The sequence below is a fragment of the Miscanthus floridulus genome, chromosome 15, assembly GCF_019320115.1.
Source record: "Miscanthus floridulus cultivar M001 chromosome 15, ASM1932011v1, whole genome shotgun sequence".
In the NCBI taxonomy this organism is placed as follows: Eukaryota; Viridiplantae; Streptophyta; class Magnoliopsida; order Poales; family Poaceae; genus Miscanthus; species Miscanthus floridulus.
In genome coordinates, this window is record NC_089594.1 from 45,863,793 (window position 1) to 45,884,497 (window position 20,705).

General features: G+C 47.8%; 1 long non-coding RNA gene and 1 pseudogene across 3 annotated transcripts; one reads left to right on the plus strand and one right to left on the minus strand.

Annotated features, from left to right (window-relative positions):
• Positions 1-5,436: 5,436 nt before the first annotated feature.
• LOC136507968 (stromal 70 kDa heat shock-related protein, chloroplastic-like) lies at positions 5,437-10,546 on the plus strand (annotated as a pseudogene).
• Positions 10,547-10,852: 306 nt separating this feature from the next.
• Positions 10,853-20,679, minus strand: LOC136507969 (uncharacterized). Of its 3 annotated transcripts, XR_010771811.1 has the most exons (4): positions 20,140-20,679; positions 19,236-19,359; positions 17,444-17,563; positions 10,853-11,266 (listed from the first exon to the last, which is right to left on the minus strand). It is a non-coding gene; the product is annotated as an uncharacterized lncRNA (long non-coding RNA). The 3 variants fall into 3 exon arrangements; XR_010771812.1 differs by lacking the exon at positions 19,236-19,359; XR_010771810.1 differs by lacking the exon at positions 20,140-20,679 and having other exon boundaries at positions 19,236-19,673.
• Positions 20,680-20,705: the final 26 nt, after the last annotated feature.

Sequence of the window (20,705 nt, forward strand, 5' to 3'; positions counted from 1 at the left end):
GCAGAAGGACATGTAGGTGGACATGATAATCCATAAATGAAACAAGGCAAGAAAATTTGGAGTTGGGGATAATAGGAAACCAACTTTATCCATTGATATGATAATTAATAACTTGATTATCCAGAGATGACACGATTCAAGAAATAAAGATTCAGATTTCCAATTAGAAGTGATGAACTAACTTGGAACTGACATATTAAGATACTAATGCACCAAGTTGATCAAGGAATGTCATGTCACAAAACTCAAGGCCTCTCTATGCAAAATTAAGGTTGTCTAAGATCATATCTGTATAAGAAAGATCTGATAAGACTTTAATATTGCAACATATATATATAAAAAGATATGATAAGACTTTAGTATTGCAACGAATAGCCAATTGGCTGTAAATTACATAAGTGACATGAGGGCCTTTCTTTATGCATTGCTAGAAGGTGCGTAAGTCATTGGCTTTCAATAAAGTGGGAAGGCAAGCTATCGCGCCCTCTCAGGAGAGTAATGTTATCTATGAAACATTTAAGAACAATCTGAAAACACACGCATGCACCGCACAGTGTAGGATATGGGATTAAGCACAGTTATTCTAAAATCGCACATATTTTTTTTCCTAGTGTCAAGTTCTGAAACCAGCAGGTAAATAATCTATTTTAATTGAGGAACTTTCGGTGCACAGAACATGTAGGGCAAGGTAGACAGAACCGAGAACCGAGTATGAGACATAATATCATTACTAAACAAAGATTTATGATTTATTCTAGGTGTCTATCTATAGGTGTATAGAGACATTACTTTAAAGAAGTGGACAGACACAGGTATACGCTGTACATTTTCCATGTGAAATTAGGCACCCAGTCTGAGACATCTCACAGGTCATAGTAGTTATGAGTTTGACAATGAATACCTACAGCTGAAGTGCATACTAAAATCTAAGGAAGCTTAATTTTTTGCAATCCTACAAAAAAAAAACAAAATTGCAGACTTACAACTAATGAAATAACGTAAATTCGATACAAAAATGTTATAATAGGTGACCTCGAAGTCGTATTTCTAAGGAATTGATTAAGAAAAGTTCGAGATGAAGCGCACTTATGTGTGAAGCTAGAACAGTTAACACAGCAACAACCATCAAATTTGGGGGTTCCTACAAAAACCCTAGGAAAGAGAAGGAAGCAAGCTGAAATCAATACCGTAAAACAAAAAAAGAAACCAAATCAGAAGAAATAAGAAGCATGTAACCAATTTGCAGAACGCGTATAGGTAGCTAGGGTTTCATGGAGGAGCGGGGCAGACGCTCCCCGCGCGGGAGAAGGCGTTGAGAAGCCAGTGCAGAGGATGGGGGGAGAGGTAGGGGGGCCGCCGGGCCCCACCCACGCCGGAGCGGCGCCCGTAGGGGCCGTGCCCTCACCTCACGCCCGCCGCTGCATCGGAGGGAAGGGGAGAGAGAGAGGAAGGGGAGGGAGGAACATAGGTGAGAGGCAGGCGAGGGAGGGTGGAGGAGGAGGAGGGCCGCCGTCGCAGCGCCGCTTGCGCTCGGTGCCGTCGCCCCTGTTCGCGTCGGGAGAACGAGGGAGAGAGAGCGAAGAGAGAGAGAGAGAGAGAGAGAGAGAGAGAGAGAGAGAGGAGGGGTGAGAAAGAAGAATCTGGAATAAGAAGCGGAAGCTGTTATATATATTTGATTCTCCGGATTCGGGCAAGAAGCGAGAGAAGCAGAGGAGAAGCGGGAGAAGCCAACCAGAAGCACGAGAATCGGTTGTCGGCGAGAATCCGCTTCAAACGATCTGGGCCGTTGAACGCGAGATCAGACGACCGGGGGAATTTCGGACGACGTGGACGTGGCTTGTGTGCGAGGAGTCGACGCTATTTGTAGTTTTAAAAATAGGATTATCATTTTTTCCTCAAATACGTAAAAGATTTGCGTATTTTTTTACATTAAGGTAGAAAGAATCTAAACATACAAACGTCGCACTTCAAGCGAGCGCACTAGGAGGTCTAGAACGAGCAGCGCGGTCGGACCGTCCTAGTGTCTGTAATCAGAAGCTAAACAACCAAGAAGCTAAATCGAACTACCATTTTATCGCTAGATGCAAGTTGTTCTAACATGTATGAGCGGGTAATGAGTCTGGATCATATACGAGATACAAAGGGCACGGGCCAATATATATTGGAATCATCGCTACACTGCGAGCTGTTCTAAATCTACGAGTATGAGTCATAAGTATGTGTATTGGAATAACATTGTTCTAACTATGTTCTTTTTTTCGAGTTGTTCTAACTATAAAGATTTTTTGCAATGGATGGCCAAAGATAACAATGTTTGACTTAGGACGCACCTAACGTGATGTATAAAAAAGAACGGGGGAGTAAGTATATAGATTTTATATTTCGAAATCGAGTTTACCAAACATCATACTGTAATGAGGGATGTGGATCTCAGTACCTTAGGTTGAATTAGTGCTCAAAAGATCTAACATAACCTATGGGAAACACCCATACACAACACTTGCACTCGATTCAGCTAGTTTTTGGAAGAGTTGAGAAGTTGTTCAAGTGCATAAGTGTGTGTGAAGTTTCTATTGGAAATACAGCAAGGAATAGACCATATACATCCTAAGGAAGTGTGGTAGCTTGACAATCTATTTTGATACCCATTTTCCTAGTGATTTGAGCTTTTTGTTGAACTGCCTAACTTGCGCATATTTTGTGGAACTTACGCATGTGTGTGTAACTTCCAAGACAATACAAAATTGCGTGACCTATGCAGTTTAACTAATCTGATGCTTTTAGTATTCGAAGAATTATTCAGATTACTCGTATTCAACTCTCCCCTCTAGGCATCATTGATCTTTTTCAGTAGCAATGCTAGAGAGGTGGAAGAAGGCAAGGGCATGGTGGACTGGTGATGACACAGTGGGGATAGTGAGCAAAGGAAACAACAAGAGTAACGAGATAAACCAAGAGGGTGGAGTGACTGACAATCAGATTTGACCTATCAGCAACAAAAAGCGACTGACTGATAAACAAAATGCAAGTAAACTGTTAAAAGATAAAGATATGCATGATTGTTATTCAAAAGACATAGTTATTACATGCAAAATTGTGTCATCCGCTAAAAAAGAAAGAAGTCCGTTTATATTTGTAAATGTTTTGATATCCACAAGAATCTATTGCGCAATGCATGTGCTTTTCGTCCTCAGACTAGAATGAAGTTACAACAGTGAAAAGGATCAAAATGGTCATGGCTAAGAAGGGTTTTAGGGTTCGGGGATTGGGGGATATTGAATTGGCCTTCCACATATTTTTGTAGGAAATTAACATAACTGAAAATGCCTCCAGCTCTTAAGTGGATTTTATGTATTTAATGATAGACTTAATAAAGGACTAGCTTATTTGCCCAACATTGAGCAGGATATTAGGGACCTGTTTGGGACAGCTCCACAAGATCTAGATCGGCGAAATTCAGATCCAGATCTAACTTTTTAGCCAAAACGCCTCTGGCTGCTCCACAAAATTGGTGGATATATGCCCAAATTCACCAAATTAGTGGAGCACCTCAAGGGGTGTGTCATCAAATCCAAATTTGGTGGACTTGGAGAAAATTACCCACCACTACCACTCGTTACATAGAATACCAGTTCGTTTTCTTTTTTTTTCTCTCTTCTCCTGTTGCACGAGCGCCGCCTGAATGCCATGGCCACGCCCAGCGCCTCCCTCTCCCACTCCAACTAGCCCAGCGCCCATCTCCCCTTCCCCTAGCACGCGCCTCCTCTCCCCGTCCAACCGTGTCCGTGCGCTCGACCGCCGAGGCCGGCTGCTCCCCCATGGCCGCGAGCCGTGCCTACTGTGGCTGCGCACCCACCTGGTGAGGCCGACCGCGCCCCAGTGCAAATTACATCTTTTCAAACATACTAATTCTACTTCTCATAGGATGATAACACCTTTAGTTCTTAGTTAGTATTTTTTTATCTCTGAGGGCAGCTCCTACAATCGACTTTTAAGTTAGCTCTAAGTATTTTTCTTATATTTTAATAGAAAAGAGAGAAAAGCTAGCTCTTGCACATATTTCAAGGTTACATGAGAGGACCATGTGAGGCTATCCATGTTTTTTTTGCGAAAGAAAGGGGTACTTATATAAATCTTGGCATAGTACGTCCCCAAATTACACATTAAAAGAATCTGAAATAAAAAATATATAATATTCTATCCAGATTCTTTCATCTTCTTCTTTCCTAATGTCATCTCTCAAAAGCCGGAGCTAAAGTGTAGTCCTTATGCCGAATTCAACAACCAACCCCAAAACATTAGACATGCTGTAAGATCTAACGCTTCAGAACCAGTCCAAAACATATCTATGTCGCTGAAAGAATATCGGTAGTTGCATCATCAGGTACAACATAGGCTGCATGTTCATCACCTCAAGACCTTGAAATCCTCTCCGCGGCCATCGATGACCCAGAGTCGCTGTCCTCGTAGGGGCTCCCAGAAGCACCCCTCCCCTATAGATAAAGATCATAAATTGGACGCCTGTCGATGAAATCGACGCCTGCAACAATGATCTTGCCCGAAAATCATATGATTTCGCTGGAAATTTATTAGACTAAATCTTAAACAAACTAGAACTAAAAACTATGGAAAAGAGAATGGGACCCCTCTCCTTCTTACCTCGGCACACGCACCGAAGAGTAAGAAGGAGAGGAGCCCTAGGTGGAGGCGTGGCGACGGCGAGGCATGACGGCGTTTTTCTGAAGACCCGCGGCGGCTCCTGACCCTAGGCAACGGCTCTGATTGCTACCTCATCAAAGTTGTAGTGCCCACAGATTATTATATTAAAAGCTATATGCTAAAGTTAGCACTATTAATTGAAAAGTTGACCTAAAGCTAGTAACTTGTTCTAATTATTGTGGGTGTCCTGAGGTTTTTTATCTAGACAAAAGAAAGTAATAAGAGGGGGCGAACTTTTGGTTATGGACACTGAACAACATCATAATAACAACCAAAAGTTTAAATAGGACAAAAGCCTAAAATGTAGAGAAGTATGTTAATTATTAATTCCATACACACAGCTTTAAAAGCAGCATCACAATCGCATAATACTTTGCAGGTTCTCTACGTTACGAGTTACGACACCATTTGAGACTCGCTCCCGTGCACACTGCAGTACTGCACAGCCTGCTCGTCCAAAAACCTGCGACGTCGGCTCAACAACCCACAGGAGAAAAACCCTCAACTAATTCTGAGAAGCCACAGCCCTGCAGGCCCCCAGCCGTGTTCAAAACCTCACGGGGTCTCCACGGCCGCCGGCGCCGCGACCCGCACCGCACGCCAACTGCCTAGCCGCAGGCCCCACGCGTCAGCGTCTGGCCAGTATAAACTTTCCTCCCTCCGCACCTCCTCCTCCTCCTCCCCGTCTTATCCCCTCGCCCCCTCCTCCCCTCCGCCGTTCCCCCTCCGTCCCCGCCTCAACCTCCCGTCCTCCCCTCCTTGGATACGGTTAGGAGTTGCCCCCCGCACGCGCGCTAGCCATGACCTCCTTCACCTGCTCCCAGGTCGGCGCGACGGCAGCGGGCGGAGCCTCGCCCTTCCTCGGCTACCGGCGGCGGAGCGGAGCCACCCCGTCGAGCTCCCTCTTCGTGGGCCGGCGGCTGGCGGCGGCGGTGCGGATGCGCGCGCCCTCTCGCGGGGCCGCCTGCGGGGGCTCCGCGCTGCGGGTCACGTGCGAGAAGGTGGTGGGGATCGACCTGGGCACCACCAACTCCGCGGTTGCCGCCATGGAGGGCGGCAAGCCGACGGTCGTCACCAACGCCGAGGGCGCGCGCACCACGCCCTCCGTCGTGGCGTACACCAAGACCGGGGAGCGCCTCGTGGGGCAGATCGCTAAGCGCCAGGCGGTCGTCAACCCCGAGAACACCTTCTTCTCTGTCAAGCGCTTCATCGGCCGCAAGATGTCTGAGGTCGACGACGAGGCCAAGCAGGTCTCGTACGGCGTTGTCAAGGACGAGAACGGCAACGTCAAGCTCGACTGCCCCGCTATCGGCAAGCAGTTCGCTGCCGAGGAGATTTCCGCGCAGGTAACTTGTTATGTTAGATAGGTTTTCTACTCTCAGCTGGTGGATATGCATTTTACTGTAAGTTTGTTCATGATGCAACTGGGTAATTGTGGGATGACTTGTATTGAAATTCGGGTTTTGAGGATATGGATAAATGCTACTCTTGTTGTCAGTCAATTGTCTATATTGAAAAACTACCAGTTTTACTAGAGAATAGCTCCTGGACCTAGCAAATCGTTTGTTAAGGTAGTCCATATATGTTGTTTGTAATGCAAGTGGTTACATGGCGTTTGAGGTATAAGATGTATTTTGTCACACAAACATGATTGGGTTTAAAGGCAGTTCTTTTTATATAACAAGCAAGGCAACCAGTCTGTGTTACAATCTTTGGTAATGCTATAGGGTTATGATTCTTTGGAGAGTTAGTGCCAGTTTTGAATGCAGAGGTTTTTCCAGAATGCTGCATATGTAAAATTCTGAGCGGACCAAACTGGGTTTATGTATTTTGATTTCAGCCTGAAAACAAGTGACATTGTGATATTATTTCTATCAACATTGAGGTTTCCTTGAAATTTCTTTGCTTCAGTTAAGCAGTTGGGTCATTTGTGTTCTATATGTATGTACTTATGTCCTGGGGGAGCGAGTTTTTGAATGTATATAAAATATGGTACGTTATCATCTGTATAAAACTACTTTCGACTTTTCGAATTGCTACTAGCTACCCGACCAACAGATGTCGTATACTTGTCATTTTACTTTCATAGTAAGTTGTACATCTGACTTATCTTGGTTTATTATCCGAACAGGTTTTGAGGAAGTTGGTGGATGATGCATCTAAGTTTCTTAATGAGAAAATTACAAAAGCAGTGGTTACAGTCCCAGCATACTTCAATGATTCACAAAGGACAGCAACTAAAGATGCTGGCCGCATTGCAGGACTGGAAGTTCTCCGTATTATAAATGAACCAACTGCTGCATCATTGGCCTATGGTTTTGAGAAGAAAAATAATGAAACAATTCTAGTGTTTGATTTGGGAGGTGGTACCTTTGATGTATCTGGTAAGCAAGTGTTCCGCCTGTTATTTCTTTTTTTTATTATTGCTTTACTTCTGAATCACATGGATAATAATCATCTCATATAATTGAGATAAACCTTTTGCTTTCAATTGGTTCAGAACTATGTGCTGAATATTTATTCAACTGTATGAATTGCTCAACATTGTTTCATTTTGCCCTGATCGAGTCGTAAGGTCTCAAATGGTTTTTCAGGAATATTAGTGTAGCTCTTACTCTCATTTTGCCCAGTTTGAGCTATAACGTGTCAAATGATATGTCCCAGAACATAGTTGTACTTTTATGTTGCTCAACTCTTTGAACCAGGTGTTTTCATTTTTCTTTGATGATCATCTGGATGAACATGTTCCAATTATATTTTCTTAATGAAAGTGACATTCTCTTCCAGTGTGTTACTATTATATCCTAAATGCTTTTTTTGAGATGTTTATTCTCGTGTTATAACTAAAGTAACACCGTCCTGCAGTATTGGAGGTTGGAGATGGTGTGTTTGAGGTGCTTTCCACATCAGGTGACACACACCTTGGTGGTGATGACTTTGATAAGGTCTGTCAAATTTTTCTTATGTTCTTTTTTAGTAGGTCGTTACACAGGGAACTTGAACTTTCTCAACACCCGCCATTTAATTGCTTTGTATGTTGTTATAAGCATTACTGTCATACTGTGAAATTGTTTCTCTTACATTTGTGTCCTTACTTTGCAGTAAACAATCCCTGAGTAACAAGCGCTATGTAGATTTCTTTCTATTTAAAAATTCATAAACATGCCATTTTAATTCCTGATAGAGCAAATGGGCGATACATGTGAAAAGGCAGCTCACAGATTCACAATGTACCAATCATATAGAGTGTGTTCATTTCTATTTTTGAATTAGTTTGAATTCCTGATAGATTAAATCAGTAACACACGTGAAACAGCGAGACTATGGTGTTAGGCAGAGTAGCATTGCCTCGCCTAACACGTAGGAATTTCATCTAGGTGCCTGATAAGATGAACAATGATCATGAGACTCAAGGATGCATCATATCTCAAATTTTATGCTTTAGCATGCCAAATTTTATCTATTTTGCATTCCATTACTCTGGCCTTTGCTGGGCAGGTTTTGACCTCCTGTCTAGTGCCTAGCATTTCTTTTGAAACATTGATCATATGGAATGTCAAAATCGATCTGAGTATCTAACCAACTTCATACATCATGCAATTTCAAGGGAGATAGCTCTCAAGTATATTGATTATATTATCCTTGACTTGTGCAGAGAATAGTAGATTGGCTTGCTAGCAACTTCAAGAAAGATGAAGGTATTGATCTTCTGAAGGATAAACAAGCCCTTCAGAGGCTTACTGAGGCAGCAGAGAAAGCTAAGATGGAACTGTCAACGCTGACACAGGCAAATATTAGGTAGGCTACTTTCAGCGTATTTTTATAAAGTGTTTAAACTTGAGCAGTGTTCTGCTCTGCTGTTGATCTACATCATTTCAAAATGCTTATTTCTGAATGCCTTAAATGCAGCCTGCCATTCATTACTGCTACTGCTGATGGGCCAAAACACATTGAGGCAACCCTCTCGAGAGCCAAATTCGAGGAACTATGTTCAGACCTTATAGACAGGTACTGTGACCATTCTGTCAGTATTTTGTGCCCGCCGCTTTTTGAAAATCTACAATCTTCTATGTATGATAATTTTTTCAAAGGCTTTGCTGATGTTCGCTCTGGTGACAGGCTTAAAACTCCTGTTAATAATGCCTTGAGAGATGCCAAGTTGTCTGTCAGTGATCTAGATGAAGTTATTCTTGTGGGTGGATCCACCCGAATCCCTGCAGTTCAAGAACTTGTGAGGAAGCTTACTGATAAGGATCCCAATGTTACGGTCAACCCTGATGAGGTTGTTTCTCTTGGGGCAGCTGTGCAGGTGATTTTCTTTATCCTCAAATGTGGTTTATTGTTGCAGATCCTTACATGGAGAGCCCTCATTTATGTTCCTTCCCCACATAGCTGCAAAGTTGCATTTATAAAGAATTGCATAACACATATCATTACGATGTGAAGCATCATTTTGACTCATCCAATATGCCACATTTAATGTATTCTGCTTCCATTGCAACACCAGGGCGGGGTTTTGGCGGGAGACGTGAAAGATGTCGTTCTTCTGGATGTTACTCCATTATCTCTTGGTTTGGAGACATTGGGTGGAGTGATGACAAAGATTATCCCCAGGAATACCACATTGCCCACTTCAAAATCAGAGGTATTCTCAACAGCTGCAGATGGACAGACGAGCGTTGAGATTAATGTTCTCCAGGGAGAAAGAGAGTTTGTCAGGGACAACAAGTCCCTTGGAAGCTTCCGGTTGGATGGGATCCCTCCTGCACCTCGTGGTGTCCCACAAATTGAAGTGAAGTTTGATATTGATGCAAATGGTATCCTCTCAGTTGCTGCCATTGATAAGGGCACTGGAAAGAAACAGGACATCACCATCACTGGTGCTAGTACGCTACCTAAGGATGAGGTATGTTACAAATCTTCCGCATAGCATTCTTGTGTCTGATCATTGTAGTGAGCTGTTGTTGGCACCTTGGCGGTTAGACATAAAATTTGCCAGGTTTCATTCTTCTTGTGTCAATGATGTGATGCTGGCTACTTTATGATGCTGTGGTATCATTGTTATTTTCTACCATCCTGTAGTAGAGTAGTATGGTTCCGTTAATTCCATAACAAATAGTACCTACATTGGTGCATGAAGGCTTCAACTACTTCCTTTGCAGGTTGAGAGAATGGTAGAAGAAGCCGATAAGTTTGCAAAGGAGGACAAAGAGAAGAGAGATGCAATTGACACCAAAAACCAGGCGGACTCTGTGGCCTACCAGACTGAGAAGCAACTCAAGGAACTTGGCGACAAAGTCCCCGCTCCCGTGAAAGAGAAGGTGGACGTGAAACTCCAGGAGCTCAAAGACGCCATTTCTGGTGGATCAACACAGAGTATGAAGGACGCCATGGCTGCTTTGAACCAAGAGGGTGATGCAGATTGGCCAGGCAATGTATAACCAGCCTGGTGCCAGTGCTGCTGGGCCTACTCCTGGTGCTGAGGCTGGACCTACACCTGGTACTGGACCAGTGCAGAATGATGGGGATGTCATTGACGCGGACTTCACAGATAGCAATTGAGGGGTGATCGATGCATGACCATGTGTCGAGCAAGGTTGGCATTGAGTGAACAAATAGTTCCTTTTTTGTGTTGGGATTGTTACTGTAGGCTCTAGTATGGAGTTGATAGATGGTGTTTCTCGAACTTTTCTTGTGGTTTTGTCTCAACAATTAGCCGAATGCTATATAAAGTTGAAAGAAGGGCATAAGCTTTTTATTCAAATTGTAGCTGATTGGTTGAATTGTTGCAACAAAGTGTTGAATTGATCAGTTGCCTGTCTACATCCTTGACAAAGAGAGTTTTTTTTTTAATACAAGTATTTGATAACTTTTGGGATACTACTAGTAGAAACCAACGGCTATCTGGACACTTCTGTTGCAAAAACATTACAGTTTTCATAAAAAGCCTGCAACTATTTTACCATGGTGTTACCAAGAAAAAAAGTGTTGTTTCTGCACCGAACCTCCAAAACATGTGTATGCTTATGCAATAGTTTCTATAGAAGTTGCAGTTGTTTCTTAATCATATGCCAAAATGCTTGTTTTTTAAATTTACTCATTGATAAATAATTACCATTGCTTTCAGGTTAGGTCCTTGAGTTGCAACTCAAGGAGCCATGTTTATACTGAAAGTATACACCATTTTGCTAACAAAGATCCAACCACGACCGACACGGCGACACCTCCACCGAATCAATACCTTACAGCAACTAAAACCTAACCAACTGCAAGGCACAGGCGCCTGCAATCAGAAGAGAAGCAGAGAGATTTCCAAACAGTGATACAACACCAGACCTCACACACAGGGGTCAGAACAAAAAACAAAGCAAAAACAGACTACACCCTGCGCTAACAGCAAAACCACTACTACTGAGTCCTGATGCTGATTTCCAACAAATCAGCTAGCTCTCGCTACCAGGTCTTCAGCTCTTCCTTCACTTTCCCAAGTGTCTCCTCCATTCAGTTTAATTGCTCCAGAAAAGGCTGTCCATATCCAAGACCTTTGCTGTCATGTGGGGCCAAGGCTACGTCAGGCGCCGGCGCAACCGCGACGCACGCCGCGCCGAGGAACGCGCAGCCCGCGCGGGCCAGGCTGTCCCAGCGAGCCTGGGCTAGATGGGAAAGTAGGGCTGTTAGTTTGTTAAGTCCCTAGAATCAAGGAGTGATTAGTTTCCCTTTCGGTTGGCCGCATGGCTATATGTATCCAGCGACAAGAAGTTTAAGAATTAAGCATTGAATTATCCCTAAACTCTTCTCTCGCTCTCGTTCAACTAAAGCCTGCGGCGGAGGGGTAAACCTCGCCGGAGAAGACGGATCGCGACTACGAGTTACGTAGTCAGGGTCGTGCTATCATAGGGTTTGAGGCCCTTGACAACCTGGTATCACGGTCACATCGATCCTCTTCACCATCCGCTGCCGCACCACCAGACCAGCCGCCAGCCGCCGCCTCTTCCGCCTCACCACCTTCCGCCGCTGCCGCATCCCTAACCCCATCATCCGTCGCCTCCTGCTCCGACGTCGACATGGGTGACGACCTCAAGGCAGCCATCGCAGCGCTCACCAAGACAATGGCCTTGATGCAACAATCAATCGAGGCCAACGCCAAGGCGATCCATGACCTCTCCATCGCGGGATCTTCGGCATCCGGTGGCCGCCCGGGCACCGGCGAGCACCACCAAGATCGGCCGCCGAAACACTGACGTCCCGAATTTCCACACTACGACGGCAAGAGTGACCCGCTGATCTTCATCAACAAATGCGAGTCCTTCTTGCAGCAGCGGATCATGCCAGAGGAACACGTTTGGATGGCGTCGTACAACCTCCAAGATGGGGCGCAACTGTGGTACATGCAGGTCCAGGAGGACGAAGGCACGCCCACGTGGCCGCGCTTCAAGGACCTCCTCAACCTGCGCTACGGGCCCCTGCTCAGATCGGCGCCCCTCTTTGAGCTATCATCCTGCCGCCGCACGGGAACGGCTTCCCCGCGCCGGTCATCTCGATGAGGCCCAACGGGTGCATCTCTTCACGGGGGGTCTCTTGCCGCCGCTCAGTCTCCAAGTCCAGACGCAGAACCCACAAACCCTAGCCACCGCCATGAGCCTCGCTCGCCAATTCGAGCTCATGGAGTAGTACGCTGCCGCTCCGGCCAGGGCTCCTGCACGGGGTGTTCTCCCCACGCCGGGAACGCGCCCGGTCCTGCCCCAGCCTCAGGCGCCCAAGCCGGCTGCACCCACTGCTACGATCGAAGGGCGGCCCGTGCGGCAGCTCTCCCAGGCCGAGCAGGAGGAACGACGCCGCCTTGGGCTGTGCTTCAACTGCGATGACAAGTACAGCCGCGGCCACAACAAGGTGTGCAAACGCCTCTTCCTCCTGGACTGCGCCGCGGACGACGACGAAGACAATGCTTCCACGGCTGAGGACTCGGCGGACATAGAGTCCCCGATGTTCTCCCTCCATGCCGTCACAGGCGTCCCCATCGCCGACACGATCCAGGTCACGGTGTCAGTTGGGGGCACGTCCTTCCTCGCCCTGCTCGACAGCGGGTCGACTCACAGCTTCATCGGCGAGGACGCAGCGCGCCGCACTGGGCTGCTGGTCCAGGCCCGACCGCGCATGACCGCGACGGTCGCCAACGGCGAACGAGTGGCCTGCCCTGGCGTCATCCAGAACGCCCCGTTCGCCATCGCCGACACGATGTTCCACACCGATCTGTTTGTGATGCCTCTCACAGGGTATGACGTGGTGCTCGGTACACGGTGGCTGGGGACGTTGGGACCTATCGTCTGGGACTTCGCCATAAGATCCATGTCGTTCCAGCATCATGGGCTCTCCGTCTGCTGGTCGGGCGTGCCCTCGTCCTCCGCCGCGCGCCTACGCACCATCGCCGCGGCCAGTGGGACGCTCCTGGATGAGCTCCTGACCGCCTACAGGGACATCTTCACCGAGCCGAACGGCCTTCCACCCCAGCGCACCTGCGACCACGCGATCGTCCTCAAGCCAGGCTCCGCTCCCATCGCAGTTCGCCCGTACCGGTACCCGGCGGCCCACAAGGACGAACTGGAACGCCAGTGCGCTGCGATGATCCAGCAGGGCATCGTCCGACGCAGCGACTCGCCCTTCTCCTCACCGGTCCTCCTCGTCAAGAAGGCCGACGGCTCGTGGCGGTTCTGCGTCGACTACCGCGCCCTCAACGCTCTCACTGTCAAGGACGCCTTCCCGATCCCCGTCGTCGATGAACTCCTCGACGAGCTCCACGGTGCGCGCTTCTTCACCAAGCTGGACTTGCGTTCGGGGTACCACCAAGTGAGGATGCTGCCGGAGGACATCCACAAGACGGCGTTCCGCACTCGCGATGGCCTCTACGAGTTCCTGGTGATGCCCTTCGGGCTTTGCAACGCCCCGGCAACATTCTAGGCACTGATGAATGACATCCTCCGGGCCTACCTCCAGCGGTTTGTACTCGTGTTCTTTGATGACATTTTGATCTACAGCACCACATGGGCAGATCACCTCCGGCACCTCCGCATCGTCCTCTCACTACTGCGCCAGCACCGCCTGTTCGTAAAGCGGTCCAAGTGCTCCTTTGGTGTGGACTCCGTCGCCTACCTCGACCACACCATCTCCGCGGCCGGCGTCGCCATGGACCCTGCCAAGGTCCAGGCCATCCACGACTGGCCCCGTCCCCGATCGGCTCGAGCGGTGCGTGGCTTCCTCGGCTTGGCAGGCTACTATAGGAAGTTCGTCCACAACTACGGTGCCATTGCGGCGCCCCTCACGACGCTCCTCAAGAAGGACGGGTTCGCGTGGAACCTTGACGTGGAGGCAGCGTTCGGTGCCCTCAAAGGGGCCATGACCTCGGCGCCGGTACTGACCTTGCCGGACTTCACCAAGTCCTTCGTCGTCGAGTGTGACGCGTCCACACATGGCTTTGGCGCCGTCCTGCTCCAGGAGGGCCACCCGGTCGCTTTCTTCAGCCGGCCCATCGCGCCTCGGCACCGCTCCCTCGCGGCGTATGAGCGGGAGCTCATCGGTCTCGTGCTCGCGGTGCGGCACTGGAGACCATATCTGTGGGGCCACCGCTTCCTCGTTAAGATGGACCACCACAGCCTCAAGTTCCTGCTAGACCAGCGCCTCGCCACCATACCGCAGCACCACTGGGTCGGCAAGCTGCTTGGCTTTGACTTCACCATCGAGTACAAGTCCGGGGCAACCAACACTGTGGCGGACGCCCTCTCCCATCGCGATGCTGAGGAGGACAGCATGGGCGGCCTCCACGCAGTCTCGGCACCACGCTTCAACTTCATCAGCCGTCTTCGCCACGCGCAGGCCGTCGACCCTGCCTTGGTCGCCATCCACGACGACGTACGGGCCGACACGCGCGCCGCGCCTTGGACGGTGGTCGATGACATGGTGCTGTACGATGGGCGCCTGTACATACCGCCCGCGTCGTCCCTGCTCCTGGAGATCGTCGTGGCGGTCCATAACGATGGCCACGAGGGCGTTCAGCGCACCCTGCACCGACTTCGCCGTGACTTTCACTTTCCCAACATGCGTCGTGTTGTGCAGGACTTTGTGCGGGAGTGCGTCACGTGCCAACGCTACAAGTCTGAGCACCTCAACCCGGCGGGACTTCTCATGCCCTTGCCCGTTCCTACCGTCGTATGGGCGGACATCAGTCTTGACTTCATCGAAGCTCTTCCCCGGATCAACGGCAAGTCGGTCATCCTCTCCGTCGTCGACCGCTTCAGCAAGTACTGCCACTTCATCGCCCTCGCCCACCCGTACACCGCCGAGTCCGTGGCCCAAGCATTCTTCGCCAACATCGTCCGCCTCCACGGCGTGCCGCAGTCCATGGTCTCCGACCGTGACCCGGTGTTTACCTCCACATTTTGGCGCGAGCTCATGCGCCTGATGGGGACCAAGCTACACATGTCCTCCGCCTTCCACCCACAGTCAGATGGCCAGACCGAGGCGGCGAACAGGGTTATTGTCATGTACTTGCGCTGCTTCACCGGAGATCGTCCCCGCCAATGGCTCCGATGGCTGCCGTGGGCCGAGTACATCTACAACACGGCCTTCCAGTCATCCCTCTGGGAGACACCGTTCCACGTGGTGTACGGCCGCGACCCGTCCACCATCCGCTCGTACGAGCCCGGCAAAACTCGGGTAGCCGCTGTTGCCCGGGACATGGAGGAGCGCGACGCCTTCCTCGCCGACGTACGCCATCGCTTGGAGCAAGCCCAGGTGGTCCAGAATCTGCACTACGACAAGCATCATCGGCAGGTGTCTTACTCCGTCGGGGACTGGGCCCTCCTTCGCCTCCGCCAGCGTGCAGCGTCGTCCCTGCCTCAAGCGTCTACGGGCAAGCTGAAGCCCCGCTTCCTCGGCCCGTACCGCGTCGTCGAGCTCATCAACGATGTCGCGGTGCGCCTGGAGCTACCCCCGCAGGCTCGCATTCACGACGTGTTCCACGTGGGCACCCTCAAGAAGTTCATCGGAACACCGCCGACGACTCCCCCGCCCCTGCCTGACATCAAGCATGGCTCGGTCGTCCCTGCGCCAGACCGCGTGACTCAGACTCGTTTGGCCTGTGGAGTCCGTCAGGTCTTGGTCTACTGGCGCGGCGAGCCGGCATCATCAACCACCTGGGAGGACCTCGACGAGTTTCGCACCACATATCCAGAATTTTAGCTCGAGGACGAGCTGGATCTCGAGGGGGGGAGAGATGTCATGTGGGGCCAAGGCTACGTCAGGCGCCGGCGCAACCGCGACGCACGCCGCGCCGAGGAACGCGCAGCCCGCGCGGGCCAGGCTGTCCCAGCGAGCCTGGGCTAGATGGGAAAGTAGGGTTGTTAGTTTGTTAAGTCCCTAGAATCAAGGAGTGATTAGTTTCCCTTTCGGTTGGCCGCATGGCTATATGTATCCAGCGACAAGAAGTTTAAGAATTAAGCATTGAATTATCCCTAAACTCTTCTCTCGCTCTCGTTCAACTAAAGCCTGCGGCGGAGGGGTAAACCTCGCCGGAGAAGACGGATCGCGACTACGAGTTACGTAGTCAGGGTCGTGCTATCCTAGGGTTTGAGGCCCTTGACATTTGCTGAAAATAGGTACAGCAGAATCAATAAAATGCTAGAAGCACATCAATAATGGAGACTGTCGAGTGTAGTAGTTATTTTACACCTGAAACCTTTGCTTTCTGAAGAAGCTAGTAATATTTAAATACGTACATACTTTACATTCTAATTTCTTACAATATAGGAAGAACATCAATAATGTGCTTTCTGAAGAAGCACATCAGATTGCTATGTGAATCAAAGAAATTATGAAACAGCCAGAAGATACCGAGCCACATGCAACAGAGAGGTCAAGACACAAACCGTTCTATACACATGCAGTGATGCTGGTATTCTTGGTACCATTGAATTATAGATCAAAATATGAGGTGAGAGCAATGTTGCAATAAGGTTCAACCACGTGAATAGCTGTCTTCCAAGCACTCCTATTTAAGGCTAAGTCTTTAGGTATATTCCATTATTTCAAGTCTCCTTTTATTGCCTCTACCCAAGTCAACTTCGGTCTTTCTCTGTCTCTCTTCACGTTACTATCCTGGCTTAGGATTCCACTACGCACTGGTGCCTCTGGAGGTCTCCGTTGGACATGTTCAAACCATCTCAACCGGTGTTGGACAAGCTTTTCTTCAATTGGTGCTACCCCTAATCTATCACGTATATCATCGTTCCGAACTTGATCCCTTCTTGTATGACCGCAAATCCAACGCAACATACACATTTCCGCAACACTTATCTGTTGAACATGTCGTCTTTTCGTAGGCCAACATTCTGCACCATACAACATAGCAGGTCTAATCGCCGTCCTATAAAATTTACCTTTTAGCTTCTGCGATACCCTTTTATCACATAGGACACCAGATGCTTGCCGCCACTTCATCCACCCTTTTAAACTAGGAAACACGTGCAACACAATTACAAAGCATCGTTCTACCTGACTACATGTTCATTTCTGTAGTATTGCCGTATTTGCAAGTGCAATCTGATGTAGCATTTCCCCTGATCCTATTCGGCTATTCCTATGTCAGAACCTGCTGCTTGTCACTGTTGATGGAATGCAAAACTGTTTGCCAACAGAAATTTAAAAATAGTTGCTGCATTTTGGTACAGAATACCTGTTTGATCCAATTGGTTCTGTTAGCAGATTCGTTGGCAAAAGGAAACCAGCTGATATTGACTTCTAATTTTCAATGGTCTCTTTATTTTGCACAGTTGATTGGTTCTCGACTGAAGATCTGGCAGCACGGGGGTACGATTGATTAGTTGTTTTGCAGATAAAGGCCAGTTGCATTCAGGAAATTAAATAATGAAGCTTGAAAGCATTTAGTTGGGTTTTGATGATTAATGACAATACAAGATTACTATGACTAACGTGTGTTTTGTAGATGCAATTAAGTTAGGTCATGGTAATGGAGATAAATTGGGCAATCAAAGTTGGCATGCCCCTACGATGGAAATCGTTTCGGTTTTCAAATGATGGACGACAAGGTTAAGGATGACTAGTTCTAAGTGTCGATTGAAGTTGGAGAGATACTTAGAGTAGTTTAGGACTTTGTTTTTCCTTTGGCCGTACTATTAGGAGGGGTATGGACGGGTAGCTTGACCTAGGTGAGTCTAGTGAGTTAGGTGTGGTGCACACTTGTTAAAATTAGCTCTAGGTAGCTCCTATGAATGCCTAAGATCCTTTGGAGCAAACTTCATTCACATATGATCGAGAGTTGGAAGTGGATGGAGGGTCAAATGCTGACCGGACGCTGGCCCCGGTGCGACCGGATGCTGGCCGCAGGGTCCGATCAGTTCATTTGATCAACAGATTGCGTTCGGTGCGACCGGACGCTGGAATGGTCAAAGTGACCGGACGCTGAAAGGCAGCGTCCGGTCGACTCCAGTAAGGTTCCAGAGAAGGGAATCTGCGACCGGACGCGTCCGGTCAGTACTGACCGGACCCTGAGGGTTCAGCGTTCGGTCGAGTCCAGTAAGGTTCCAGTAAGGGTTTAATGCGACCGGACGCGTCCGGTCAGTGGTGACCGGACCCTACCAGCGTCCGGTCAACACATTTTCACTGGTTCACGGGTTGAACTGACCGGGGCGTCCGGTCTGTATGACCGGAGCGTCCGGTCACCCCGCAGAAGCTCATAACGGTTCGTTTTTCAGGCTGCCTTATAAATAGAAGCTCCACTCGTGTGTGGAGTCACTTTTGCTCATTCCAACAGCTGAGAAACACGTTTGTGAGTGCCAAGAAGAGCAAGGTCCTAGTGAGGTGATTGAGATTTGAGAATCCAAGAGAGTAGCCTCATTAATGAACCAAGAGTAGCCAAGTGTGCATCCATCTTCTTATTAGGCTTCGAGTGATCAAGTGAGAGTTCATGCTTGTTGCTCTTGGTGATCGCCATCACCTAGACGGCTTGGTGGTGATTGGGAGCTTGGTGATCACCCGGCGGAGCTTGTGGGTGACCCAACTCAAGTTGTGAGTGGCTTTGGGTGATTCGCCGTGACGGAGTGTCGAAGAATCAACCCGTAGAGAGCACTTGATCCTTGCGCGGATCAAGGGGGAGCTACACCCTTGCGCGGGTGCTCCAACGAGGACTAGTGGGGAGTGGCGACTCTCCGATACCTCAGCAAAACATCGCCGTGTTCCTCTCTCTCTATTTACTTTGAGCATTTACTTTGAGTATTTACTTTGAGCAATTCAATACTTGTCTTTACATTCATAGAATTGTCATGCTAGAGTAAGTTTGGAACATAGGTTGCAAGTCCGTTGTGCGTTAGATTATTAGAAACACTTTTCTAGACACAATGGGTTAATTGGGCTAACCGTAGGATTTGATTATTGCAAGAAAATTTAGAATTAGCCCAATTCACTCCCTCTTGGGCATCTTGATCCTTTCAAAGCTCATGTATAACTACATCATATTTCTCCGTATAGTGTTCTTTCCTGGTTGATGTTCTTTACTACAGCTCCTGCATGTATACACTTTTTTCCGCAGTCAAACTGCTAAAATTGTGCTTGGAGGTGAGGAAAGCTGAAGATCTGAATAAGGAGTAGTTTATCAATGCGTTCCAACCTATAACAAAACATTGCTGTAATCTGATTCAAAGATTTTAATTTTATAATGATCAGCAGAAAGCAAAGCTTGGCTAGCCTCATCCGGAGTTGGAAACATTAGAGAAGATCAAAGTTTGCAGCTGAATAAGAGCCCCAAGTGATATGTACTAACTAAAGTGATACTCCTTTTCAAATTTCAACATTACAGTTCACTTTACTTCTACTCAGTAAAAAAATCTCTAACTTTGATTAAGTTTTTAGAAAAAATATATTAACATACACGAATTCAAATAAATACACTATCATGAAGAATTTGATGTTGTAGATGTTGGTGCAGTTAATATAAAGAGGATCAAAATTAGAGAAATTTGACTTAGAAAAAAAACTGAAGTGACCTATAATTAGAACGGAACAGGATTTCCCCCCTCAAAGCTCTTTCCAAACTCCACAATTAAAGTAGTCCCTTTGTTCCAAATTGTAAGTCGTTCTGGCTTTTTTTCAAGTACATACATTTTGCTGCACATCTTGATATAAGCTGTCTAGAACTATGTATCTAAAATCCCTCATCCTGGCCATGCCGCGCCCGACACACTACAAGCCCCCGCACTAACAAAATGCAAGCATTGAGTTTGACCTAGCATGCTGTTTGAATCGGTGAAGCCTCTAACCAAAACACAATGAAAATAAAAATGAAAGACATGGTAACAAACTAACTACTGCCAATAAGCTTTATTTGACATAATAGGGATCAGACTGGACGGTTACCTTCTGATGTTAGACAACATCATGAGCCTAGTAAACAGATGGAGTAATCCAAATTGGGACTGGGAAAGGCATCCAAGAAAAGGGAAAACATCCAGCGTTGGGCGTCCTTGGTGGACCTCCATTGTATATGGGAATTTCTCCGATTTTGAAAAAACCCATGTCCCGGCCCACTTTCTGTCATCCTCATACACATGTTTGCAGTTGTCCATCAGATAGAAAAGGTTGGGCTCCAACATTGGCGAGTCCTTGGTTGAAATGCACATGGAGTTATTGTATCCAAGAAACAATGAGTGATCTCCCAAGGTGGTGATCTGGTCCAGTTTTTGTCCATGGAGATCAACCTTGAAGACCTGCACATCAAATGTCTCAATCTCTTCGTATGTGGTGTAGTCCTCATTGTCATCAGTGTATGGTGGATTGCGGAATTGGTACAGGCTTATGACTATCCACCTGAACGCCTGCAGGAGGTTGCCTGATGGCGTCTTGACAAGGTACATTGTTATGAGATCATGGTTGCGGCCAGGATCGTACATTGGCATTGCTGAATTTGATGGCGTCTTGACAAG